Source organism: Cryptomeria japonica, chromosome 1, assembly GCF_030272615.1.
Source record: "Cryptomeria japonica chromosome 1, Sugi_1.0, whole genome shotgun sequence".
NCBI lineage: Eukaryota > Viridiplantae > Streptophyta > Pinopsida > Cupressales > Cupressaceae > Cryptomeria > Cryptomeria japonica.
In genome coordinates this window covers 695639741-695651817 of record NC_081405.1, presented here as the reverse complement: position 1 = coordinate 695651817, position 12077 = coordinate 695639741, and positions in this window count along the sequence as shown.

Below are 12077 nucleotides of genomic sequence, written 5' to 3'. Positions count from 1 at the left end.
TTGCATAGTCCAAAAGAATCTTGAAATCGGCTGAATATTTAATTACATATCGATGTTAACGCTTAAAATCGTTGCATACTCCAAAAGTATCTTGGAATCGGCTGACTATAAACAAAAATGCGCGGAACACACGAAGGAGAACAGTTGGTGTTAGAGCCGGATAAGTATTAATCTCTTCCTCATTTGGAATACATTAACATTAAATACCTCTGTAGAGAATACATCTGCAGTTTTCATTGCTCAAATGGCGAAGGGCATTTATGTGTTTCTGCTGTTTTTGTTGCTCACGTCTCCTTTGGCTTCTGCGTTTAATGGTGGTAATAATGTTTATTCTCCTCTTCTCAGATTAGTACATGGTTTTATTTGTTGATATTGAAAACAACTGATTTGTAATACTGGGTACTAATTACTGATTTGTTGATATTGACAACAAGTAGGTGATTGTAAAGACCCGAATAGATTGTGCTGTAGCAGCCCTAGCGCTGGATTTCATGGGTTATGCGTGTTTTGGAGGGGGAGTGAGTGCAACTCTATATGCACAACTTTAGAGCATCAAGAATATGGAAGTTGCGAAGATTGTGGATTCTCAATTTGTTGCTTTTGTTATCAGTCATGTGCGAAGATTGTGGATTCTCAATTTGTTGCTTTTGTTATCAGTCATGTGATAAATAAGCTGTTCATATATTCTATTAAGTTGTGCGTTTTTTATTCTGTGGTATCATTTTTTTTAATAAATAATCTGCGAGTACAATGATCTAGCAAGGGTTTGAATCTTGATGGCCGCTTCATCAACAAAATGTTTTAACCACGACACAACATGTTCAAAGACGATCCAATAAAATCATTGCTTATATAAGAATGATGAAATTTTTTCTATGGTAAGGAATTATAGATGGAATAAAATCATTGCTTATATAAGGATGATGAAATAATAATACTATATTTTTATGTAAAACAATAGTGTCTAAATCATTTATGTTAAGTAGTAGAAGGGCTCTAATTATGTAAATTGCTTGTTAACAGTTTTAAAGTTTTCATTTATATTAATAAATAAGAATGTCAAATATTGTGTTAAATTAAAAATTAGATAATATAAAAATATAAATCTATTCTATAAAAATGAAATTAATTTTCATAATTCTTGTCTTTTATTAAATTTTGGAAATTAAAATCAAAAGTTTAAGAAAATTAAAATTTAAAAATTATTTTATTTTTTCATCCAAAATTATTAATTTAATATGAATTTATCTTGTGTTTTTTGTTATTTGTACATATTGCGTGGATACTTATTTTATTATGTGAATGATTGATGTACATGAAGAAATAAGATGTTAATGTCTACATGATAATAAATAAATAATAATATAAAGATTATATATCACAATACACTAGATTGATGGGACTTAATGTAGCTATTATCTTACTCAATTCTCAAATATCATTCCATAATCACAACTTTTCTCCTAAAATAGTATTTTTTGAGTGTGTTATGATGTTTCTCTTTTTTGTGATACCTTATATATGGTTAAAAATCATACTTTCACTATTGGAGTTCAAAGAGATTGGTGGATTTTTGTCTCAAAATAAACTATTGTGTTAAAGATGTAATAATCTAGACTTATGTTAACAAGGTAATATGATGATCTCAAGGATATCATTATTTATATAAAAAGTACATTTCATTCCATTTTGTGATTATTGAACATTTCTTAGATTTCTTTAATTGACTTCCCCATTGTCTAGAATAAGAAATCAGTAGTATTATGTCATGCCCAAAATTTACAACTTTGGCCCAAACAAGACTAATTTCTTTTTCTAAATATCCATATTAAACATTATCACTCATCCCTTAATGAATTGACAAGCTGGTCTTGTCGAAGCTAATATACTTGTAGAGGCACTTACCAAGGATTTAATCAACTACTATCTTGAAAAGAGGGTTAAGTTGATAAATCCACTAAAAAAAACCCACTCTTAGTAGTTTCAATAAGTACCAAAGGAGTAACCTCTTAATCCAACCTATCTTATATACTAATATCATTTAAACAATGAATATCAATCATTACCTCTATAAATTTGATTGTCATTATTATTATATCCTTCTATTACTCAGTTCACAAGACTAATAACCTTGAATGCATCTCCTTGGGCATGTTTAACATCCTCTAACATATTTTGTTGACCTAACTAAGGTAATTCTAGAAAGATCCTGATCAATAACCTAATCTCAAACTAGCCACAAATATATTATTTATATATAGAAAAATTTAATAAATTCTAGTGTCCATTTGTTTAAAGCACTTGAAAATATCCTCTATTATAGATCCATTGTTGGACATAAATAAAGTGGGTGACTGAAATACCCCAACTAAAACTTGCAATATACATATTTTACAAGCTTGTCTAAGAAATCTATTTTCCTATATTCTTATTTTTGGTGCCTTATCCATTATTTTCCTTTGTATGTCCATCCATTTGATACCATATCTAGGCATCAAAATCCAAAGAGGATTAAAGGAAATAACCTATAGAAGGATGTTTTGCTACCATTGTTGTTTAAAATATTTAATTCTATTTATTGCATTTTATTATTTTTCTTTTGTTGATGTACCTATTTAGTTGGGATCTTTGTAAAGAGCTTGTTGTCCTAGCTAAGAATCACCTCCTTCTATCTTGTTTGTCCTAGATCGGTGGGTAGAGCTAGGGCTCTATGAGTTGGTATATAAATCTCATTTTTGTTTATTTATTTTCTTTTAATTGTACATTTTGATGGTGATGGCACCTACCCAATAGTAGGCACTCAAACACTTACAAATAAAAAGAAATAGATGTTGTAGGGTCTAAACTATTGTTGCAGATGCATAGTTTGTGTTGTAGGAGTAGAAAAATAACTAAACTAGAGTCTATTGTTGCAATATAGGATACAATATTCTGGATAATAATTAAAGCTATAGGGATAACTGAAAACAAGGTTGCATGGTTTTTAATCACCAAGAAGTAATCATAAATTATCAATGTGATGAGACACACATTGAAAATAAACCATTTGTTGAATAGTAATCTCTTTAACATTTATCATTTATAGGAAGCACATAATTAGAGAGAGTAATCATATTTTAAGGAGCAATATTTCATATATTCAAATAAAAAATATAGTTATTTACATTCCTCTACAACACGTTCATAATGGTTCAATCCAAATACAACATACCTCTATTTTCCCCATTTCTCTCATGTGCTCACCCTTCTCTCTCTCTCCCCCTATATTCCAGAAACCATTAAGTTGATACTCTCTTTCTATTGTCCTTTCTGCATTCTTCTTATTCTTATTTATCTTCCACACTATTCTATTCTTCTTTTCTCTAAAACAAAGACTCAAAAAAAATCAAAATATGAAAAATGGAAGATCTATAATGGGAAAAGGTAAATTACCAAATATGTGGTTAGAGCACCTTGAATATAAATACAAAACATCTTTCATATCATGTTCATATTTTCCATAGGATAAAAACAAATTACTTGAGGAAGCCACTTCACTCTTTTGAGCATAACTAGCATTTTCATTAATATTAATATCTGATTTAAATATGTAATCTCTTTCAAAATGGCCATACCTATTACAATGGTAACAGTGCATATCTCTCTTGTCAAATTTGTCTCTACCTCTTCCTCCTTGACCACCTCTTCTTCCTTAATTTCCTCTTGATGAGTTTTGATTTGGGCCTCTACCTTGGCCTTGATTTCTCTTGGAGCTACTTCTCGTATCTTCATTCTTTGACATTTGCACATTAGATGAAATTTTTTTCTTATTAACATCTCTAGATGTATCTCTCAATCTTTCCTCATGTGACATAAAATATCCAACAAGGTGATCGTACTCAAAGGTGGACAATTCTTTGCTCTCTTCAATGATGATACCAACATTGTTTCATCTCGGTATTAAAGACCTCAATGCCTTTTTAATCTCAACTTCTTTGGTCATAACTTCACTCAAAGTAGGCATTTATTTACCACATCTTTGATGCTTACATAATAATCACTCACATTCTCTATTTCTTGCATTTTTAAATTCTCAAAAGGTTTGTATCTTGACAACCTTGATATAATCACTACCTTGGTAAGCTTCTTTTGAGTCTTCTAGGCATCTTAGTAGCCTTTTCATATGCAATTCTCATAAATAAGCTCTTATCAAGATCAATTTGAACATAAAATAAAGTCTGTGCATTCTACTTCTTAGTCATTACATCATTTCTTGCAAGTGCATTCCAATCTCGAGAGTGTCAATACTCTATTTCTATAATTTTCCACATGTCTTTTTCTATTAAGAAAATCATCATTTCTATACACCAATAATCATACACACTTCTCTCAAATTCTCAAACTAAAAAATAGTTAGTGTAGACACATAAAATTGCCCTATCTAATTAAAAAAATATTTTAATTTATTTAATTATTTTATCCTAAGTCTTCTATTAATTAAATAAATTATTATTTATTTAATTAATTCATTAATCCTCTTTTGAGCCTTTCCTCATTTAAATAAATACTTTTATTTATTTAAATTGTCATTTTCCAAAATTAAATAAATATTTTATTTATTTAATTAGTCCCACTTCCTTTATTAATTAAATAAATATTTATTTATTTAATTTATTCATTAGCCTTTTCTACCCATGACACATATCATTCATCTCTTAATTCTTCTCTTAGCTACCCCCTTTATCATTTAATCATTTCCTCTACCTACCCTTTAACCCTACCTAACCATTTATCTTTACACCTCTTAATCTTATGCCTCAATTTTCTAAAGTGTCTTCTATATAAGAGGATACTCTCCTTAATTATTAACCCTAATCATCTAATCATCTAATCGATCTTATGCAATGAAGGAGAGTATCCTCTTATATAGAAGATACTTTAGGAAATTGAGGGATAAGATTAAGAGGTGTAAAGATAAATGGTCAGTTAGGGTTAAAGGGTAGGTAGAGGAAATAATTAAATGATAATAAAGGAGAGTATCCTCTTATATAATGAAAGAGAAGATACTCACAAATGGACTGGAATTTTTGCAAAATTTAGGTTTTTTGGAGCATATTTGAATTTTCTATGAATGTTTTATGATTTTTCATAAAAAATTAAATTGGGGAGAAACTTAGCAAATTATTTGGATTTTATTACATATATAGAAAGGTCTCAAAATTATACAGGGGGTCTATTTTTTGTGATTTTAATTTGGTTGAAAAATATTTCATGAATAATCAGATCTTTAAAAATTAGGTTTTTGCAAATTTTTAATCAGATCTCACAAATGGCTTAGCATTTTTGTATCAATTTTTTTTTTAAGGTTGAGAATAGGATCAGGAGTTCCTAGTCCAAAATTTAGATTTTTTGGAGCATATTTGAATTTTCTATGAATTTGTTATTATTTTTCAATAAAAAATTAATTTTGGGAGCTAATTAGCGAATTTTTTGGATTTTCTTACATTTTTGGAAATTTATCAAAGTTATATGGGGGATATGTCTTTTTGTGATTTTAATTTTGATGCAAAATAATTAATGAAAAATTAGACCTTTAAAAATTAGGATTATGCAAAAAATCGTCTGGGAGGAAATTGAAAATTTCACGAGTACCCTCAAGCAGGTATGTTTTATAGGTGGGGATTTTCATGCAATTATGCATCAACATGAGAAGCAGGGAGGCTTAGGCATTAATTCTTGTGCTTCTCTGGACTTCGTAGATTGGATCCATAGGAGTCATATGCTAGAAATCAATATGGTCAAGGAAGCCTTTACTTGGAATAACCAAAGGTTAGGATTTAGCAACATTGCAGAGAAACTAGATAGATTCTTTGTTTTAGGAAGTCTCGTGAGCTTTCCCTTCACCCTGGAAGCTTCAATTTTACCTTTTTCAGGATCGGATCACTATCCCATTTTACTAGACATTCAGGGGGAAGTTAGCCCAAAGAGATGTCCTTTTAAATTTGAGAATATGTGGCTTGAGGATGATCATATCTTGGAGCTTCTAAAAGAATGGTTGAATGGGGCCATGGTCTCAGGGTCTGGGATTTTTAAGGTTGTTAATAAAATTAACATTATCAAGAATAATCTCATTCAATGGAATAGGGAGCGCTTCGACAATATCCTCGATAAGAAAGCTCAGGTGGAAGCTGAGCTGGCAGAAGTTAATGAACAAGTAATGAGATATGGGATGGATGAGACTCTTTTTATCAAAGAGAATAAACTGATGATAGACCATGAATCTATTCTTGCCAAAGAAGAAATCTTTTGGAAACAAAAATCTAGACAGACTTGGTTGGAGGCGAGTGATAAGAATACCAAATTTTTCCACATTAGCGTAAGGATGAGAAGAGTTAGAAACCATATCTCTAGAATTAAGTCATGTAATGGATCTGAGGTTGCTAATACTATAATCATTGTGAAAGGGTCTGTTGATTTCTTTTCTCTTATCCTAAACTCAGATTGGAGACCTCACAACTCTGACCAAGACATGTTTATCAAGAGCATCACTAGGCTTTTAAATAAGGAACATTCTGATGTTTTAACTACTAGATTTTCTCTAGCAGAAGTTGAAGCTTCTCTTAAAAAGATGAGCCTAGATAAATCCCCTGGACCGGATGGCTTTCCTACTAGCTTCTTCCAAGTATGTTGTCCCTTCCTCAGTGATGAAGTTACGACAGCTCTGGAAGGAATGAGAAACTCAGGGAACATCCTCAAATAAATCAATAATACATTTTTTACCCTTATCCCTAAACATGACAAATCGAAGTGTTTTGATGAATTTTGACCTATAGCCCTCTACAATAATATTTATAAACTTTTTACCAAAACTCTAGCTAACAAGCTTCAGAAAGTCCTACCTTTGTTGATTAGTAAGGAAAAGACAAGTTTTGTCCTTGGGAGATCTATTTATGATGGGGTCATTATAGCTCAAGAGGCTATCCACTCTATTCAGAAAAATGGGAACCCTAGTATGCTCTTAAAGTTAGATATTAGGAAAGCTTATGATAAGGTGAACTGTAGATTCCTATGTAGATGCTTAGAAGCTTTTGGCTTTCCAGCTACATGGATCAATCTAATTTTTGAATGTATCTCTATACCTAAATTCTCTATTCTGATCAATGGTACCCTTGAAGGTTTTTTTAGATCCACTAGGGGTTTGAGGCAGGGTGACCCCCTCTCCCCTTTTCTCTTTATTATTATGGTTGAAGCATTGGGTAGATCAATCTCTAGAGATAGGGAGGCTAGTCAGTTGGGAGGGATTATAATTACTAGTAACCTTGATCCTATAATGCACCACCAATTTGTTGATGACACTATGTTGTATAGGTGTAGCGATCTAAGTGAGGCCCAAACTTTCAAGCTTATCTTGGATTCATACTCTAAGGCCTCTAGTCAGGAAATCAATCCGGCTAAGTCTGAAGTCTTCTTTTTTAATACTCAAGCAAGTTTACAAACTAGCATCTGTGGTATTCTGAATTTCAATCTAGGAAGCCTCCCCTATAAATATCTTGGACTACCCTTGGATAAGGGCTCAGGGTCTTCTAATCTATGGGATGGAGTAGTTGAGAAGATAAAAAATAGGATAGCATCCTGAAAAGGTAGGTGACTATCTTCTGCAGGTAGAGCTTCAATGGTTAAATTGGTTCTAGCAACTATGCCTATCTATCATCTCTCATGTTTTAGCTTGCCTCAGTCTAAAAAGGAACCATTAAATAGACATTTAAGATCCTTCTTTTGGCAAGGGGTGGCAGAGAAGAAACATATCTCCTTAATGACATGCGATAAGATTTGTAGGCCCATGTCTGTAGGGGGTATTGGGACTAACGATATTAAAGTTCAGAACAAGGTGTTAGGAGCTAAATTAGTTTGGAAAATGTTTCGGTCTCCCCATCTAAAATGGGCCTAAATCCTCTTTCATAAGTATCTCTGATGTAGAGACCATATGAGCCTCTTTAGAGATCCCTCACCTCTGAGAGGCTCGCGTATTTGGAACTTTATGTTGCATTGTAGGAAAATCATCTTTGACAAATTGACTTGGAATCTGGGTGAGGGTGATGAAGCCCTCTTTTGGTTTGACTCTTGGGGGGCTTTTCCACTCCTTCAGCATTAGGCTAACTTGGAGTCTTCAAGAGCATTGTTGGAATCTATTTGGGCCAGGTATGTCAAGGACTATATGTCTCCCTTTGAGGGTTACTTAGCCATTGGCTGGTCATTGAGATCCCTTGATCAGGTAAACATCTCGACTAGGGAGATACTGCTGCTTCAAGATATCCTTAAGAAAAGAATGGTCACTTTAAATTTAGAGTCAAATGCTATGGTCTGGGATGGTTCAAAATCAGGGGAATATTCCTCTAAGGATGGCTATAATCTCCTCCTTAATTAGCAGCTCTCCTTTGCCTCCCTTGTCCCAGTAGCCTTGTGTTGAGATAAGTTGTGTTTGCCAAAGGTTGGGGTCTTCTCTTGGTTAGCCCTCCAAGACAAGATTCTCATAGCAAATAGATTTGAAAATATGGGCTATGAAGGTCCTAGTAGATGTCCTTTGTGTGAAGGAGCAGAAGAAGATAAAGATCATATCCTTCTCAACTGCAACTATGCATCTAAATGCTAGCCATGGTTGTGCAATAAATCAGGATGGTCCTCTACCTTCCCTAACTCCATCCTTGGTATGTTTCAAGCTGGGCCAACCCTTTATAAGAATTCCCTTTATGGAGGGTTGTGGATCTTACCTCCCTCTCTAGTTATCTGGGAACTCTAGAAGGAACACAATAAGAGGATCTTTAAGGAAAATAAGATGGATTGGTTCCTTTTAGTAAACAAAATAGAAGATTCAATAGTTGAGCTTTGAAATAGTAGAATCTCTAAATTTCCTAGCATCCTCTCAGAAACGACCTATTGGGATGAGAAGATGAGAGGGAGATGGTTTGGTTTGAGGATCCCATCCTTCATTGGTATAGGTAGCTCAAAAAATCAAGAGTTTAGGAATGCTTGTAAGTGGATAGCCCCTAAAAGGGGCTGGTTTAAGTTAAAATTTGATGGAGCATCTCATGGTAATCCAAATCCTGTAGGTATTGGTTGTTGTCTACATGATGAAGTTCAGAAGGAATTGTCTAGGGCAGCTAAACCCATAGGGCTTGCGTCCAACAATAGGGCTGAAATTTTAGCCCTCATTGAAGGTCTTCTTCTCTGCCTAAACAAAGGCATTCACAAATTGGCTATTTAAGGAGACTCGGCCATTATCATTAATAGCCTCAGAAAAGGATCCCTTTTTTATTGGAAGCTAAATGTGCTCTTGGCGAGAGCTCTTTGTCTCCTTAAAAAGTTAGAGAAATTGACCTTCAACCATATCTATCGAGAAGGAAAATCTACAGCGGATACATTCGCTAATGCTGGAGCTGATGGTCAATTTATAAGTTAATAGAAGAACCCTTCTCACATTATTGCCTCAAGCCTTATAATATTTTATGACTTTTAGTATGCAGATGCATATAGGGATATGCATGGACATATAGGTATTAATGTTTATATAGACATTGTATACTAAAAGGAATAAAAGATTATGAGTCTCTTAAAAGTTCGCCTTATCTATATTTTCTTGCCTTGTAGTCACAATCTAGATTGTTCTATCTTAGGCTTTAGCCAAATTTTAGAGGAAGTTGCTTCCCTTTTTCAGATGTCCTTTGTTAGAAACTCCCCTCGATTAGTACCAATTGATGGTATTTGAGTAATGATGATATGACTCTCCTTCTGCGATTTAAAGAATTTTACCTATTGCTTGGTTGCCTTGAGGCGGCGGTAATTATTACTTAGATCGTGGAGATCTCTTCAAATACATCCAGAACCTCTGATCTCAATCATCTACCTATATCTTGCATTCCTCTACGGCAAGATGAGTTGTACATCTCGATTCATTAAAAATCTTGCTCTATTAAAGTTTGTTTGGCTAGGGTCTTGGCTTATCTTTCATTTTAGCTCCGATGGATACTCCACTAAGACTTATAGGGCTCAAATGACAGATTGCCTTTGTAGGAGAAATAAAAGAGGAAAGAATGAAGGGTATTTTGGTTCATCCAAATCCTCTTCTTATTTGAGTTGTTATGAAAAAATTAGGGAGGGATTATATTGTAAATGATGATAGGACTAGAGCTAATCCAAATATCGCAACGATGTTCTTGGCAGTGACAATGCATCTTGAGAAAGATAGGAATGTAGTGGTGAAACTCTTCAAAAAGGTCTTTAAGAAGGAACAGCTGGGTGAATTAGAGTGGGTGGTGGTCAATATTGATGAAGAGCTCACAACTTTGAAGCCCCATGATGACAATATCCTTATTAGGATAAATAATTTGGTGCCGCGATACCCTATTCTGACTATAGAAAATCCTATGGCTTTTGAAGCCTATAGTCCACACAGGAGTAGGAATTTTTTCTTCCTTTTATGGCTCTCGCAAGTTAAAAAGCCTCCATGCAACAAATGGTTTGTTAGTTATCTCGAAGCAGCAAATATTGCAGTGATCTTGGACAAGGTGACAATTCCTCCCTCCCCTGCCTCCCACTCTGTAGATTTGCCAGCTAGCTTGGGAGCCATGTCTCCTCAGGAGCGGGGAAGGAGAGGATGAGGCTTCTATTATTGGAAGGATGGTTCCTTTTTGTCTATAATATGTATTTAGTTTTCTCCCTGTCTTAAGCAGCTATCCCTCACTTTACTTCTGGCTATCGATAGATACTCTCTAAAACTATAGATACTCTCATACATTTGGACTTGGTTATTGTTTTTGGGTTAAGTTTTTTACTCTTTCTCGGATAACTGCTATTTACACCTCTATCTAAATATATATACATATATGTATATATGTATATATATATACATATATGTATATATGTATATATATATACATATATGTATATATGTATATATATATACATATATACATGTATACATGTTGTAGTCACATAAATCTGTCCACTTAATTAAATGAATACTTAGTATTTATTTGATTATTTAACCATCAATTAATAATTAATTAAATTAATATTTAATTAATTCATCTTAACCCTATTCTCCTATTAATTAAATAAATTATTCAATTTATTTGATTTAATTCACTTAACCAAATTCAGACCATTAATTAAATAAATAAATCATATTTATTTAATTAAATCTTCTCTCACATTTAAATAAATTAATATTTATTTAAAACCCCCAAAATCCCACCTCTCACATTTAAATAAATAAATCATTTATTTAAATCACCTTTATCCTCTATCCACTTGCATTTTCCTACAAATGCAAGTTGCACAATTATTTTAAATAAATAATTTATTTAAATCACCTTTATCCTCCACCCACTTGTATTTTCCTACAAAAGCAAGTTGCACAACTATTTTAAATAAATTATTTATTTAAAATCCTATTTATCCTCACCCACTTGAAACCTTTAATGGTTTCCCTTAAAGTATTCAAACTTGATGGCTTTAAAGTCTTCAAACTTGATGGCTTCCTTCTATAGTCTTCTTAAGACTTTAATGGTTTTCCTTAAAGTCTTCAAGCCTTTAATGGTTCCCCTCAAAGTCTTCAAGCATTTTAATGCTTTATCTTCCTTTTTCTCATTTAAATAAATTAATATTTATTTGAATATCTATCCAAATATAACTTGCACACATTTATTGAAATAAATGAATTTTTATTTTAATAAAATCCTATTTTCCCTCACCCACCAAATCCACTTGCAAAATCTAATCCCCTTCTAGATTCTTCTAACCCCTTCCTAATTAACCTAATCCATCCCCTAATTATTGTCACATTCCTAAGAAAAATGGAGTCACTTCTCAAAGCCTAAAAGTCTTTGATAACCATTAAAGGCTTTCAACCTTCAACCACTAAATGTCTCAAAGTCTTGGATAACCTTTGAAAGCTTCCAACCTTCAACCACTTAATCCCCAAAGTCTCCAATAACCATTAATGGTTACCTCAAACCCTCCCACATGGTTAAAACATTTGTTTTGACTCAACCTCTACCCAACCCAAGGGTCTCATCAAGCCTTTAATGCTTTGACCATGA